Source organism: Vigna umbellata, chromosome 6, assembly GCF_029865625.1.
Source record: "Vigna umbellata cultivar VRB3 chromosome 6, Vumbellata_1.0, whole genome shotgun sequence".
NCBI lineage: Eukaryota > Viridiplantae > Streptophyta > Magnoliopsida > Fabales > Fabaceae > Vigna > Vigna umbellata.
In genome coordinates, this window is record NC_142170.1 from 36,922,070 (window position 1) to 36,939,196 (window position 17,127).

Consider the following 17,127-nt stretch of genomic DNA (forward strand, 5'->3'; position numbering starts at 1 on the left):
TGGAGAAAGTGGAGGAAGTGGAGGAAGTGAACGAGGTGGAGGACGTGGAGGAAGTGGACAAAGTTGACGAAGTGGACGAAGTGGACTAAGTAGACGAAGTTAACGAAGTTGACGAAGTGGACGAAGTGAAGAAAGTGGACGAAGTGGACGAAGTGGATGAAGTGGACGAAGTGGACGAAATGGAGGAAGTTGACAAAGTTGAAGAAGTGGACTAAGCGGACGAAGATGACGATTTGGACGAAGTCGAGGAAGTGGATTAAGTGTAGGATGTGGAGGAAGTGGACTATGTGGACAAAGTTGACGAAGTGGAGGGAGTGAAGGAAGTGGGCGAAGTTGACGAAGTGGACGAAGTGGACGAAGTGGATGAAGTGGACGAAGTGGACGAAGTGGAGGTAGTTGACAAAGTTGAAGAAGTGGACTAAGTGGACGAAGATGACGAAGTGGACGAAGTCGAGGAAGTGGATTAAGTGGAGGATGTGGAGGAAGTGGACTATGTGGACGAAGTTGACGAAGTGGAGGGAGTGGAGAAAGTGGAGGAAGTGGAGGAAGTGGAGGAAGTGGAGGAATTGGAGGAAATGTACGAAGTGGACGAAGTTGACGAAGTGGACAAAGTGGACAAAGTGGACGGGGCTGACGACCTTGACGAAGTTGACGAAGTGGACGAAGTGCACGAAGTGGACGAAGTGCACAAAGTGGACGAAGTTGACGAAGTTGACGAAGTTGACGAAGTGGAGGAAGTGGAGGACGTGGAGGAAGTGGAGGAAGTGAAAGACGTGGACGAAGTGGACGAAGTGGACGAAGTGGACGAAGTTGACGAAGTGGAGGAAGTGCAGGAAGTGGACGAAGTTGACGAAGTTGACGAAGGTGACGAAGAGGACGAAGTGGACGAAGTTGACGAAGTGGACGAAGTGGACGAACGAAGTGGACGAAGTTGACGAAGTGGACGAAGTTCACGAAGTGGAGGAAGTGGAGGAAGTGGAGGAACTGGACGAAGTGGACGAAGAGGACGAAGTTGACGAAGTGCACGAAGTGGACTAAGTGGGCGAAGTGAACGAAGTTGACGAAGTGGACGAAGTGAAGGAAGTGGTCGAAGTGGCCGAAGTTGACGAAGTGGACGAAGTGGACGAAGTGGACGAAGTTGACGAAGTGGACGAAGTGGACGAAGTGGATGAAGTGGACGAAGTTGACGAAGTGGAGGAAGTGGACGAAATGGAGGAAGTTGACAAAGTTGAAGAAGTGGACTAAGTGGACGAAGATGACGAAGTGGACGAAGTCGAGGAAGTGGATGCAGTGGAGGAAGTGGAGGAAGTGGAGGAAGTGCACTAAGTGGACGAAGTTGACGAAGTGGAGGAAGTGGAGGAAGTGGAGGAAGTGGAGGAAGTGGAGGAAGTGGACGAAGTGAACGAAGTGGACGAAGTTGACGAAGTGCACAAAGTGGAAGAAGTGGACGAAGTTGACGAAGTTGACGAAGTGGAGGAAGTGGAGGAAGCGGAGGAAGTGGAGGAAGTGAAACACATGGACGAAGTTGACGAAGTGGAGGATGTGCAGGAAGTGGACGAAGTTGACGAAGTGGACGAAGGTGACCAAGAGGACGAAGTTGACGAAGTGGACGAAGTTGACGAAGTAGATGAAGTTGACGCGGAGGACGAACGAAGTGGACTAGGTTGACGAAGTGGACGAACGAAGTGGACGAAGTTCTCGAAGTGGAGGAAGTGGAGGAACTGGACGAAGTGGAGGAAGAGGACGAAGTTGGCGAAGTTGACGAAGTGGAGGAAGTGGAGGAAGTGGAAGAACTGGACGAAGTGGAGGAAGAGGACGAAGTTGACGAAGTGGAGGAAGTGGAGGAAGTGGACGAAGTGGAGGATGTGGAGGAAGTGGACGAAGTGGAGAAAGTGGACTAAGTGGACGAAGTTGACAAAGTGGAGGACGTGCAGGAAGTGGACATAGTGGAGGAAGTGGAGGAAGAGGACGAAGTGGAAAAAGTTGACGAAGTGGACGAAGTGGACGAAGTGGACGAAGTGGACAAAGTGGATGAGGTTGACGAAGTGAACGAAGGGCACGACGTGGACGAAGTGGACGAAGCTGACGAATCAGACGAAGCGGACGAAGTAGACGAAGTGGACCCAGAGCACGAAGTGGACGAACTGGACGAAGTGTATGAAGTGGACGAAGTGGACGAAGTGGAGGAAGTCGAGGAAGTGGATGAAGTGGAGGAACTGGAGGAAGTGGACTACGTGGACGAAGTGGAGGAAGTGGACGAAGATGACGAAGTGTACGAAGCCGAGGAAGTGGATGAAGTGGAGGAACTGGAGGAAGTGGACTACGTGGACGAAGTGGAGGAAGTGGACGAAGTTGACGAAGTGGACGATGATGACGAAGTTGAGGAAGTGGACGAAGGGGACGAAGTGGAGGAAGTAGAGGAAGTGGACTTAGTGGACGAAGATTCGAAGTTGACGAAGTGAAGGAAGTGGAGGAAGTGGACGAAGTTGGCGAAGTGGACGAAGTTGACGAAGTTGACGAAGTGGACGAAGATGACGAAGTTGAGGAAGTGGACGAAGTGGAGGAAGTAGAGGAAGTGGAGGAAGTGGACGAAGTTGACGAAGTGGACGAAGATGACGAAGTTGAGGAAGTGGACGAAGTGGACAAAGTGGAGGAAGTAGAGGAAGTGGACTAAGTGGACGAAGAGTCAGGTTGACGAAGTGGACGAAGTGAAGGAAGTGGAGGAAGTGGACGAAGTTGGCGAAGTGGACGAAGTTGACGAAGTGGCCGATGTCGACGAAGTGGACGAAGTGGACGAAGTTGACGAAGTGGACGAAGTGGACGAAGTTGACAAAGTGGATGAGGTTGACGAAGTTGACGATGTTGACGAAGTGCACGAAGTGGACGAAGTGCACGAAGTGGACGAAGTTGACGAAGTGGAGGAAGTGGTGGAAGTGGAGGAAGTGGACGAAGAGGACGAAGTGGATGAAGTGGACGAAGTGGACGAAGTAGACGAAGTGGATGAAGTGGACTAAGTAGACGAAGTTAACGAAGTTGACGAAGTGGAAGAAGTGGACGAAGTTGACGAAGTGGACAAAGTTGACGAAGTGGACGAAGTGGATGAAGTGGACGAAGTGGACGACGTGGAGGAAGTGGACGAAATGGAGGAAGTTGACAAAGTTGAAGAAGTGGACTAAGTGGACGAAGATGACGAAGTGGACGAAGTCGAGGAAGTGGATGAAGTGGAGGAAGTGGAGGAAGTGGAGGAAGTGGACTATGTGGACGAAGTTGACGAAGTGGAGGGAGTGGAGAAAGTGGACGAAGTGGAGGAAGTGGAGGAAGTGGACGAAGTGGAGGAAATGGACGAAGTGAACGAAGTGGACGAAGTTGACGAAGTGGACAAAGTGGACGAGGTTGACGACGTTGACGAAGTGGACGAAGTTGACGAAGTGGACGAAGTGCACGAAGTGGACGAAGTGCACGAAGTGGACGAAGTTGACGAAGTGGAGGAAGTGGAGGACGTGGAGGAAGTGGAGGAAGTGAAAGACGTGGACGAAGTGGACGAAGTCGAGGAAGTGGATTAAGTGGAGGATGTGGAGGAAGTGGACTATGTGGACGAAGTTGACGAAGTGGAGGGAGTGGAGAAAGTGGAGGAAGTGGAGGAAATGGAGGAAATGTACGAAGTGGACGAAGTTGACGAAGTTGACAAAGTGGACGGGGTTGACGACGTTGACGAAGTGGACGAAGTTGACGAAGTGGACGAAGTGCACAAAGTGGATGAAGTTGACGAAGTTGACGAAGTTGACGAAGTGGAGGAAGTGGAGGACGTGGAGGAAGCGGAGGAAGTGAAAGACGTGGACGAAGTGGACGAAGTGGACGAAGTTGACGAAGTGGAGGAAGTGCAGGAAGTGGACGAAGTTGACGAAGTTGACGAAGTGGAGGAAGTGGAGGACGTGGAGGAAGCGGAGGAAGTGAAAGACGTGGACGAAGTGGACGAAGTGGACGAAGTTGACGAAGTGGAGGAAGTGCAGGAAGTGGACGAAGTTGACGAAGTTGACGAAGGTGACGAAGAGGACGAAGTGGACGAAGTTGACGAAGTGGACGAAGTTGACGAAGTGGACGAGTTGACGAAGTAGACGAAGTTGACGAAGTGGACGAACGAAGTGGACGAAGTTGACGAAGTGGACGAACGAAGTGGACGAAGTTCACGAAGTGGAGGAAGTGGAGGAAGTGGAGGAAGTGGAGGAACTGGACGAAGAGGACGAAGTTGACGAAGTGCACGAAGTGGACTAAGTGGGCGAAGTGAACGAAGTTGACGAAGTGGACGAAGTGAAGGAAGTGGTCGAAGTGGACGAAGTTGACGAAGTGGACGAAGTGGACGAAGTTGACGAAGTGGAGGAAGTGGACGAAGTGGACGAAGTTGACGAAGTGGAGGAAGTGGACGAAATGGAGGAAGTTGACAAAGTTGAAGAAGTGGACTAAGTGGACGAAGATGACGAAGTGGACGAAGTCGAGGAAGTGGAGGAAGTGGAGGAAGTGGACTAAGTGGACGAAGTTGACGAAGTGGAGGAAGTGGAGGAAGTGGAGGAAGTGGACGAAGTGGACGAAGTGAACGAAGTGGACGAAGTTGACGAAGTGGACAAAGTGGAAGAAGTGGACGAAGTTGACGAAGTTGACGAAGTTGACGAAGTGGAGGGAGTGGAGGAAGTGGAGGAAGTGGAGGAAGTGAACGAGGTGGAGGAAGTTGAGGAAGTGGACAAAGTTGACGAAGTTCACGAAGTAGACGAAGTTGACGATGTGGACGAAGTGGACGAAGATCACAAAGTGGACGAAGTTGACGAAGAGCACAAAGTGGACGAAGTTGACGAAGTGGAGGAAGTGGTGGAAGTGGAGGAAGTGGTCGAAGAGGACGAAGTGGACGAAGTGGACCAAGTGGACCAAGTGGACTAAGTAGACGAAGTTAACGAAGTTGACAAAGTGGACGAAGTGAAGGAAGTGGACGAAGTTGACGAAGTGGACGAAGTGGACGAAGTGGATGAAGTGGATGAAGTTGACGAAGTGGACGAAGTTGACGAAGTGGATGAAGTGCACGAAGTGGACGAAGTTGACGAAGTTGACGTAGTTGACGAAGTGGAGGAAGTGGAGGACGTGGAGGAAGTGGAGGAAGTGAAAGACGTGGACGAAGTGGACGAAGTTGACGAAGTGGAGGGAGTGCAGGAAGTGGACGAACTTGACGAAGTGGACGAAGGTGACGAAGAGGACGAAGTGGACGAAGTTGACGAAGTGGACGAAGTTGACGAAGTAGACGAAGTTGACGAAGTAGACAAACGAAGTGGACGAAGTTGACGAAGTGGACGAAGTTCACGAAGTGGAGGAAGTGGAGGAACTGGACGAAGTGGACGAAGAGGACGAAGTTGACGAAGTTGACGAAGTGGACGAAGATGACGAAGTTGAGGAAGTGGACGAAGTGGACAAAGTGGAGGTAGTAGAGAACGTGGAGGAAGTGGAAGAAGTTGACGAAGTGGACGAAGTTGAGGAAGTGGACGAAGTGGAGGAAGTAGAGGAAGTGGACTAAGTGGACGAAGAGTCGAAGTTGACGAAGTGAAGGAAGTGGAGGAAGTGGACGAAGTGGCCGATGTGGACGAAGTGGACGAAGTGAACGAAGTGGACGAAGTTGACGAAGTGGACGAAGTGGATGAAGTAGACAAAATGGATGAGGTTGACGAAGTTGACGATGTTGACGAAGTGCACGAAGTGGACGAAGTTGACGAAGTGGAGGAAGTGGACGAAGTGGACTAAGTTGACAAAGTGGACGAAGTGGAGGGAGTGAAGGAGGTGGAGGAAGTGGAGGAAGTGGAGGAAGTGGAGGAAGTGGAGGAAGTGCACGAAGTTGACAAAGTTTGCGAAGTTGACGAAGTGGACGAAGTGGAAGAAGTGGACGAACTGGACGAAGTGGACAAAGTGGACGAAGTGGACGAAGTGGACGAAGTGGACCAAGTGGATGAGGTTGACGAAGTTGACGAAGTGCACGAAGTGGAAGTGGACGAGGTTGACGACGTTGACGAAGTGGACGAAGTTGACGAAGTGGACGAAGTGCACGAAGTGGATGAAGTGCACGAAGTGGACGAAGTTGACGAAGTTGACGACGTGGAGGAAGTGGAGGACGTGGAGGAAGTGGAGGAAGTGAAAGACGTGGACGAAGTGGACGAAGTCGAGGAAGTGGATTAAGTGGAGGATGTGGAGGAAGTGGACTATGTGGACGAAGTTGACGAAGTGGAGGGAGTGGAGAAAGTGGAGGAAGTGGAGGAAGTGGAGGAAGTGGAGGAAATGGAGGAAATGTACGAAGTGGACGAAGTTGACGAAGTGGACGAAGTGGACAAAGTGGACAAAGTGGACGGGGTTGACGACGTTGACGAAGTGGACGAAGTTGACGAAGTGGACGAAGTTGACGAAGTGGACGAAGTTGACGAAGTGGACGAAGTGCACGAAGTGGACGAAGTGCACAAAGTGGACGAAGTTGACGAAGTTGACGAAGTGGAGGAAGTGGAGGAAGTGGAGGACATGGAGGAAGTGGAGGAAGTGAAGGAAGTGAAAGACGTGGACGAAGTGGACGAAGTGGACGAAGTTGACGAAGTGGAGGAAGTACAGGAAGTGGACGAAGTTGACGAAGTTGACGAAGGTGACGAAGAGGACGAAGTGGACGAAGTTGACGAAGTGGACGAAGTTGACGAAGTGGACGAGTTGACGAAGTAGACCAAGTTGACGAAGTGGACGAACGAAGTGGACGAAGTTGACGAAGTGGACGAACGAAGTGGACGAAGTTCACGAAGTGGAGGAAGTGGAGGAACTGGACGAAGTGGACGAAGAGGACGAAGTTGACGAAGTGCACGAAGTGGACTAAGTGGGCGAAGTGAACGAAGTTGACGAAGTGGACGAAGTGAAGGAAGTGGTCGAAGTGGACGAAGTTGACGAAGTGGACGAAGTGGACGAAGTGGACGAAGTTGACGAAGTGGACGAAGTGGACGAAGTGGATGAAGTGGACGAAGTTGACGAAGTGGAGGAAGTGGACGAAATGGAGGAAGTTGACAAAGTTGAAGAAGTGGACAAAGTGGACGAAGATGACGAAGTGGACGAAGTCGAGGAAGTGGATGCAGTGGAGGAAGTGGAGGAAGTGGACTAAGTGGACGAAGTTGACGAAGTGGAGGAACTGGAGGAAGTGGAGGAAGTGGACGAAGTGGACGAAGTGAACGAAGTGGACTAAGTCGGCGAAGCGAACGAAGTGGAAGAGGTGGACGAAGTTGACGAAGTTGACGAAGTGGACGAAGTTGACGAAGTGGACGAAGTTGACGAAGTGGAGGAAGTGGAGGAAGTGGAGGAAGTGGATGAAGTAGACGAAGTGGACGAAGTGGACTAAGTAGACGAAGTGAACGAAGTTGACGAAGTGGACGAAGTGAAGGAAGTGGACGAAGATGACGAAGTGGACGATGTGGACGAAGTGGATGAAGTGGACGAAGTGGAGGAAGTGGACGAAATGGAGGAAGTTGACGAAGTGGACGAAGTGGACTAAGTAGACGAAGTGAACGAAGTTGACGAAGTGGACGAAGTGAAGGAAGTGGACGAAGATGACGAAGTGGACGATGTGGACGAAGTGGATGAAGTGGACGAAGTGGACGAAGTGGACGAAATGGAGGAAGTTGACAAAGTTGAAGAAGTGGACTAAGTGGACGAAGTGGACGAAGTCGAGGAAGTGGATGAAGTCGAGGAAGTGGAGGAAGTGGACTATGTGGACGAAGTTGACGAAGTGGAGGGAGTGGATAAAGTGGACGAAGTGGAGGAAGTGGAGGAAGTGGAGGAAGTGGACGAAGTAGACGAAGTTGACGAAGTGGACAAAGTGGACGAGGTTGACGACGTTGACGAAGTGGACGAAGTTGATGAAGTGGACGAAGTGCACGAAGTTGACGAAGTGGAGGAAGTGGAGGACGTGGAGGAAGTGGAGGAAGTGAAAGACGTGGACGAAGTAGACGAAGTTGACGAAGTGGAGGAAGTGCAGGAAGTGGACGAAGTGGAGGAAGTGGAGGAACTGGACGAAGTGGACGAAGAGGACGAAGTTAACGAAGTGGACGAAGTGGACTAAGTGGACGAAGTGAACGAAGTTGACGAAGTGGACGAAGTGAAGGAAGTGGTCGAAGTGGACGAAGTTGACGAAGTGGACGAAGTGGACGAAGTTGACGAAGTGGACAAAGTGGATGAAGTGGACGAAATGGACGAAGTGGAGGAAGTGGACGAAATGAAGGAAGTTGACAAAGTTGAAGAAGTGGACTAAGTGGACAAAGTCGAGGAAGTGGATGAAGTGGAGGAAGTGGAGGAAGTGGACTAAGTGGTCGAAGTTGACGAAGTGGAGGAAGTGGAGGAAGTGGAGGAAGTGGACGAAGTTGACGAAGTGGAAAAAGTGGACAAAGTGGACGAGGTTGACGACGTTGACGAAGTGGACGAAGTGCACGAAGTGGACGAAGTTGACGAAGTTGACGAAGTGGAGGAAGTGGAGGAAGTGAAAGACGTGGACGAAGTGGACGAAGTTGACGAAGTGGACTAAGTGGAGGAAGTGGAGGAAGTGGACGAAGTGGAGGAAGAGGAGGAAGTTGACGAAGTTGACGAAGTGGACGAAGTGGAGGAAGTGGTAGAAGTGGAGGATGTGGAGGAAGTGGACTAAGTGGAGAAAGTGGACTAAGTGGACGAAGTTGACGAAGTGGACGAAGTGGACAAAGTGGAGGAAGTGCAGGAAGTGGTCATAGTGGAGGAAGTGGAGGAAGAGGAGGAAGTGGACGAAGTGGAAAAAGTTGACGAAGTGGACGAAGTTGACGAAGTGGACGAAGTGGACGAAGTGGACAAAGTAGATGAGGTTGACGAAGTGGACGAAGGGCACGAAGTGGACGAAGTGGACGAAGTGAAGGAAGTGGTCGAAGTGGACGAAGTGGACGAAGTTGACGAATTGGACAAAGTTGACAAAGTGGACGAAGTGGACGAAGTGGACGAAGTGGATGAAGCGGACGAAGTTGACGAAGTGGACGAAGTGGAGGAAGTGAACGAAATGGAGGAAGTTGACAAAGTTGAAGAAGTGGACTAAGTGGACGAAGATGACGAAGTGGACGAAGTCGAGGAAGTGGATGAAGTGAAGGAGGCGGAGGAAGTGGACTGATAACAGTTGAAAAACTGTTATTTTCATGATTAAAATTGACACTAAAAGCAACCTTTACACTTAGAAACTAGCTTGAAATCATGCTTTTCTGTATATTTTTGGAAATAAGAGAGTTGGACAGGTTTATGCTTGATTTCAGTGTTTTTGTGCAGGTTTTAAGGTGAATTTGGTAAAAGAAGTGAAGAAGGAGAGAGATGAAATCAGAAAAGACAATAAAAAGTGCAAAAGGAGAAGCCGAAGTCACCGCTCAGCGGCAGTTTACCGCTGAGCGGCACTCAGGAGTTTGCGGGAGGTCCGCTGAGGGGCAAAATGGCCGCTAAGGGGAGAAAACAAGTCACGCAATCACCGCTGAGCGGTAGTTTACCGCTGAGCGGCACTTTAATGGGCTTGGACTTGACTTTTTGTAATTTACGAATGATATATAAGCTTTAGGGTTTCCTAGGGTTAGGTATCTTTGGCAGAAACGAAGCAAACACTCTCTCTTCCACCCCTTGGGGTAGATTGGGAGATGGTGACAGCTCTCCTCTTCTCTTTCACGGGTTTTTCTATCTCTTTCATTCTTTCATTGTAATTCATCTAGGTTCACCATGAATATGGTGAACTAACCTCTTTATGTTTGTTGGGGAATCAATGTAATCTTGTGAAACTCTCATATATGGAATCTGTTTTTACATCTTTTAATTAAGACTTATGCTTTCTTTCATCATTAGTTAGGGTTTTTCCTCTTTGTTTAATGCTTGCATGGTTTAACTCATTCGATGCATGATTATTGGTTTTGTCGATACGGGAACGTACGGGGAAGTCTAGATCCGGGGAATTTCTCCCAATTTTATATTGGTTGTCGTTAAGCTCCTGTACTTATGAACTAATCATTAGGAATGCTAGGAATTGTATGAACTCGTGATTAGGGAGAAGCCTTCTGGAAAGGTACATTAGAGAGTGGCATTAACAATGGTGATTTGATCGTTGAATTCCTAAAATATATGAGAGTGGATAAGATGAAATTGAACCCCAACAACATATCCATACATAAATTTCATTGAAAGTGTTTATCTTTTGCTTTTTGCCATTGATCACAATTCATGCATACATGTTTATTTTCTGTCTTGCATTTTAAACCCCAATTAATTCGTTTGTAAGTCTTAGTTAATTAAGAAATCACATAAACTAAACTAGGCCGTGAGTCCTTTGGGAAGAACGATACTTGGTCTAACCAAGTTTATTACTTGAACGATTCGGTCATACTTGCCGATTGAAAACAAGTTTGTGACATCATAATTTGGTGTTCATAAATTTGTCCATCATGGACTAAGTGGACGAAGTTGACGAAGTGGAGGAAGTGGAGGAAGTGGACGAAGTGGAGGAAGTGGACGAAGTTGACGAAGTGGACGAAGCGGACGAAGCAGACGAAGTGGACGAAGTAGACAAAGTGGACCCAAAGGACGAAGTCGACGAAGTTGGCGAAGTGGACGAAGTGGACGAAGTGGACGAAGTGGAGGAAGTGGAGGAAGTGGACGAAGTTGACGAAGTGGAGGAAGTGGAGGAAGTGGAGGAAGTGGAGGAAGTGGAGGAAGTGGACGAAGTGGACGAAGTGAACGAAGTGGACGAAGTGGACGAAGTTGATGAGTTGGACGAAGTGCACGAAGTGGACGAAGTTGACGAAGTGGAGGAAGTGGAGGAAGTGGAGGAAGTGGAGGAAGTAGAGGAAGTGGATGAAGTTCACGAAGTGGACAAAGTTCATGAAGTGGACAAAGTGGACAAAGTGGACGAAGAGGACGAAGTGGACGATGTTGACGAAGTGGACGAAGTTGACGAAGTGGAGGAAGTAGAGGAAGAGGTGCAAGTGCAGGAAGTTGAGGAAATGGACGATGCTGATGAAGTGAACGAAGTGGATGCAATGGACGAAGTGGACGCAATGGACGACGGGGACGAAGTTGACGAAGTGGACGAAGTGGACGAAGTGGACATAATGGAGGAAGTGGATGTAGTGGAGGAAGTGGGGGAAGTGGACGAACTTGACGAAGTGGAGGAAGTGGAGGAAGTGGTGGAAGTGCAGGAAGTGGAGGAAATGGACGAAGTTGATGAAGTCGATGAAGTTGACGAAGTTGACGAAGTTGAAGAACTGGACGAAGTTGACGAAGTGGATGAAGTGGACGAGGTGGACGAAGTTGATGAAGTGGACGAAATGGACAAGGTGGACTAAGTGGAAGAAGTTGACTAAGTGGAAGAACTTCACGAAGTTGACCAAGTTGCCAAAGTGGAGGAAGTGGTGGAAGTGGACGAAGTGGACAAAGTTGACGAGGTTGATGAAGTTGACGAAATTGACGAAGGAGAAGAAGAAGAAGAAGAAGAAGAAGAAAAGCTGGAGGAAGTGGAAGAAGTGGAAGAAGTGGACGAAGTTGATGAAGTTGACGAAGCGGATGAAGTGGATGAAGTGGTCGAAGTGGACGAAGTGGACGAAATGGATGAAGTTGACGAAGTTGACGAAGCGGACGAAGTTTACGCACTCTACGAAGTCGACGAAGTGGACGAAATGGCGGAAGTGGACGAAGTGGAGGAATTGGAGGAAGTGGACTAAGTGGACGAAGTAGATGAAGTGGAGGAAGTGGATGAAGTGGAGCAAGTGGAGGAACTGAATCAAGTGGACGAAGTGGACGAACTTGGTGAAGTTGACGAAGTGGACGAAGTTAACGAAGTGGAGGAAGTGGATGAAGTTAACGAAGTGGAGGAAGTGGACGAAGTTGACGTAGGTTATGAAGTGGACGAAGTCGACGAAGTGGACGAAGTGGATGAAATTGACAAAGTTGACGAAGTGGACAAAGTGGACGAAGTTGATGAAGTTGACAATGTGGAGGAAGTGTAGGAAGTGGAGGAAGTGGAGGAAGTGGAGGAAGTAGACTAAGTGGACGAAGTAGACGAAGGTGACGAAGTGGACGAAGTTGGGGAAGTGGACGAAGTGGACGAAGTGGACGAAGTGGAGGAAGTGAAGGAAGTGGAGCAAGTGGAGGATGTGGACGAAGTGGACTAAGTGGACGAAGTTGACGAAGTGGACGAAGGGGACGAAGAGGACGAAGTTCACGAAGTGGACGAAGTGGACCAAGACGACGAAGTGGACGAAGTGGACGAAGTTGACGTAGGTTATGAAGTGGACGAAGTCGACGAAGTGGACGAAGTGGATGAAATTGACAAAGTTGACGAAGTGGACAAAGTGGACGAAGTTGACAATGTGGAGGAAGTGTAGGAAGTGGAGGAAGTGGATGAAATTGACAAAGTTGACGAAGTGGACAAAGTGGACGAAGTTGACAATGTGGAGGAAGTGTAGGAAGTGGAGGAAGTGGAGGAAGTGGAGGAAGTAGACTAAGTGGACGAAGTAGACGAAGGTGACGAAGTGGACGAAGTTGGGGAAGTGGACGAAGTGGACGAAGTGGACGAAGTGGAGGAAGTGAAGGAAGTGAAGGAAGTGGAGCAAGTGGACGAAGTGGACAATGTGGACGAAGTGGACGAAGTTGACGAAGTGGACGAACGAAGTGGACAAAGTGCAGGAAGTGGACGAAGTGCAGGAAGGTGAGGAAGTGGACGAAGTGGAAGAAATTGACGAAGTTGACGAAGTGGACGACGAAGACGAAGTGGAGGAAGTGGTCGAAGTAGAGGATGTGGAGGAAGTGGAGGAAGTGGACGGAGTGGACGAAGTGGACGAAGTTGACGAAGTTGACGAAGTTGAAAAAGACGACGAAGTTGACGAAGTGGTCGAAGTGGACGAAGTGAAGGAAGTGGAAGAAGTGGAGGAAGTGGACGAAGTTGACGAAGTTGAAGAAGTGGACGAAGTGGACGAAGTGGTCGAAGTGGACGAAGTGGACGAAGTTGAGTAATTGGAGGAAGTGGACTAAGTGGACGAAGTTGACGATGTTGACGAAGTGGACGAAGTGAAGGAAGTGGACGAAATGGAGGAAGTGGACAAAGTTGAGGAAGTTGACTACGTGGACGAAGTGGAGGAAGTGGTGGAAGTGGAGGAAGTGGACTAAGTTGACGAAGTTGACGAAGTGGAGGAAGTGGACGAAGTGAAGGAAGTGGACAAAGTGGAGGAAGTGGAGGACGTGGTGGAAGTGGAGGAAGTGGACTAAGTTGACGAAGTTGACGAAGTGGAGGAACTGGACGAAGTGAAGGAAGTGGACAAAGTGGAGGAAGTGGAGGATGTGGACGAAGTGCAGGAAGTGGACGAAGTTGACGAAATGGACGAAGTGCACAAAGTGGATGAAGTGGACGATGTGGACAAAGTGGATCAAGAGGACAAAGTTGACAAAGTGGACGAAGTTGACGAATTGGAAGAACGAAGTGGACGAAGTTGACGAAGTGGAGGAAGTGGAGGATGTGGCGGAGGTGGACGAAGTTGCCGAAGTGGACGAAGTTGAAGAAGTGGACGAAGATGAAGAAGTTGAGGAAGTGGAGGAAGTGGAGGAACTAGAGGAAGTGGACTAAGTGGACAAAGAGATGAAGTTGACGAAGTGGACGAAGTGAAGGAAAAAGTGGACGAAGTTGGCGAAGTGGACGAAGTTGACGAAGTGGACGATGTGGACGAAGCGGACGAAGCGGTCGAAGCGGACGAAGCGGACGAAGCGGACGAAGTGGACGAAGTGGACGAAGTGGACGAAGTGGACGAAGTTGAGGAAGTGGAGGAAGTGGAGGAAGTGGAGGAAGTGGACTAAGTGGAGGAAGTTGAGCAAGTGGAGGAAGTGGAGGAAGTGGACTAAGTGGACGAAGTTGACGAAGTGGAGGAAGTGGAGGAAGTGGAGGAAGTGGAGGAAGTGGAGGAAGTGGAGGAAGTGGACGAAGTGAACGAAGTGAACGAAGTGGACGAAGTGGACGAAGTTCATGAGTTGGACGAAGTGCACGAAGTGGACGAAGTTGACGAAGTGGAGGAAGTGGAGGAAGTGGAGGAAGTGAACGAAGTGGAGGAAGTGGAGGAAGTAGAGGAAGTGGATGAAGTTCACGAAGTGGACAAAGTGGACAAAGTGGACGAAGAGGACGAAGTGGACGATGTTGACGAAGTGGACGAAGTTGACGAAGTGGACGAAGTTGACGAAGTGGAGGAAGTGGAGGAAGAGGTGCAAGTGCAGGAATTTGAGGAAATGGACGATGCTGATGAAGTGAACGAAGTGGATGCAATGGACGAAGTGGACGCAATGGACGACGGGGACGAAGTTGACGAAGTGGACGAAGTGGACGAAGTGGACATAATGGAGGAAGTGGATGTAGTGGAGGAAGTGGAGGAAATGGGGGAAGTGGACGAAGTTGACGAACTTGACGAAGTGGAGGAAGTGGAGGAAGTGGTGGAAGTGCAGGAAGTGGAGGAAGTGGACGAAGTGGAAGAAATTGACGAAGTTGACGAAGTGGACGACGAAGACGAAGTTGACGAAGTGGAGGAAGTGAAGGAAATGGTCGAAATAGAGGATGTGGAGGAAGTGGAGGAAGTGGACGGAGTGGACGAAGTGGACGAAGTGGACGAAGTTGACGAAGTGGTCGAAGTGGACGAAGTGGAGGAAGTGGAAGAAGTGGAGGAAGTGGACGAAGTTGACGAAGTTGAAGAAGTGGACGAAGTGGACGAAGTGGTCGAAGTGGACGAAGTGGACGAAGTTGAGGAATTGGAGGAAGTGGACTAAGTGGACGAAGTTGACGATGTTGACGAAGTGGACGAAGTGAAGGAAGTGGACGAAATTGAGGAAGTGGACAAAGTTGAGGAAGTTGACTACGTGGACGAAGTGGAGGAAGTGGTGGAAGTGGAGGAAGTGGACTAAGTTGACGAAGTGGAGGAAGTGGACGAAGTGAAGGAAGTGGACAAAGTGGAGGAAGTGGAGGACGTGGTGGAAGTGGAGGAAGTGGACTAAGTTGACGAAGTGGAGGAACTGGACGAAGTGAAGGAAGTGGACAAAGTGGAGGAAGTGGAGGACGTGGACGAAGTGCAGGAAGTGGACGAAGTTGACGAAATGGACGAAGTGTACAAAGTGGATGAAGTGGACGATGTGGACAAAGTGGATCAAGAGGACAAAGTTGACGAAGTGGACGAAGTTGACGAATTGGACGAACGAAGTGGACGAAGTTGACGAAGTGGAGGAAGTGGAGGATGTGGCGGAGGTGGACGACGTTGCCGAAGTGGACGAAGTTGAAGAAGTGGACGAAGATGAAGAAGTTGAGGAAGTGGAGGAAGTGGAGGAAGTGGAGGAACTAGAGGAAGTGGACTAAGTGGACAAAGAGATGAAGTTGACGAAGTGGACGAAGTGAAGGAAAAAGTGGACGAAGTTGGCGAAGTGGACGAAGTTGACGAAGTGGACGATGTGGACGAAGCGGACGAAGCGGACGAAGCGGACGAAGCGGACGAAGCGGACGAAGCGGACGAAGCGGACGAAGCGGACGAAGCGGACGAAGCGGACGAAGCGGACGAAGCGGACGAAGCGGACGAAGCGGACGAAGCGGACGAAGTGGACGAAGTTGAGGAAGTGGAGGAAGTGGAGGAAGTGGAGGAAGTGGACTAAGTGGAGGAAGTGGAGGATGTGGCGGAGGTGGACGAAGTTGCCGAAGTGGACGAAGTTGAAGAAGTGGACGAAGATGAAGAAGTTGAGGAAGTGGAGGAAGTGGAGGAACTAGAGGAAGTGGACTAAGTGAACAAAGCGATGAAGTTGACGAAGTGGACGAAGTGAAGGTAAAAGTGGACGAAGTTGGCGAAGTGGACGAAGTTGACGAAGTGGACGATGGGGACGAAGCGGACGAAGCGGACGAAGCGGACGAAGCGGACGAAGCGGACGAAGCGGACGAAGTTGAGGAAGTTGAAGAAGTGGACGAAGTTGGCGAAGTGGACGAAGTTGACGAAGTGGACGATGGGGACGAAGCGGACGAAGCGGACGAAGTGGACGAAGTGGACGAAGTGGACGAAGTGGACGAAGTTGAGGAAGTGGAGGAAGTGGAGGAAGTGGAGGAAGTGGACTAAGTGGACGAAGTTGAGGAAGTGGAGGAAGTGGAGGAAGTGTAGGAAGTGGACGAAGTTGACGAAGTGGAGGAAGTGGAGGAAGTGGACGAAGTGGAGGATGTGGAGGAAGTGGAGGAAGTGGAGGAAGTGGAGGAAGTGGACGAAGTGAACGAAGTGAATGAAGTGGACGAAGTTGATGAGTTGGACGAAGTGCACGAAGTGGACGAAGTTGACGAAGTGGAGGAAGTGGAGGAAGTGGAGGAAGTGAACGAAGTGGAGGAAGTGGAGGAAGTAGAGGAAGTGGATGAAGTTCACGAAGTGGACAAAGTTCATGAAGTGGACAAAGTGGACAAAGTGGACGAAGAGGACGAAGTGGACGATGTTGACGAAGTGGACGAAGTTGACGAAGTGGACGAAGTTGACGAAGTGGAGGAAGTGGAGGAAGAGGTGCAAGTGCAGGAAGTTGAGGAAATGGACGATGCTGATGAAGTGAACGAAGTGGATGCAATGGACGAAGTGGACGCAATGGACAACGGGGACGAAGTTGACGAAGTGGACGAAGTGGACATAATGGAGGAAGTGGATGTAGTGGAGGAAGTGGGGGAAGTGGACGAAGTTGACGAACTTGACGAAGTGGAGAAGTGGAGGAAGTGGTGGAAGTGCAGGAAGTGGAGGAAATGGACGAAGTTGATGAAGTCGATGAAGTTGACGAAGTTGACGAAGTTGAAGAACTGGACGAAGTTGACGAAGTGGACGAAGTGGACGAGGTGGACGAAGTTGATGAAGTGGACGAAATGGACAAGGTGGACTAAGTGGAAGAAGTTGACTAAGTGGAAGAAGTTCACGAAGTTGACCAAGTTGCCGAAGTGGAGGAAGTGGTGGAAGTGGACGAAGTGGACAAAGTTGACGAGGTTGATGAAGTTGACGAAATTGACGAAGGAGAAGAAGAAGAAGAAGAAGAAGAAGAAGAAGAAGAAAAGCTGGAGGAAGTGGA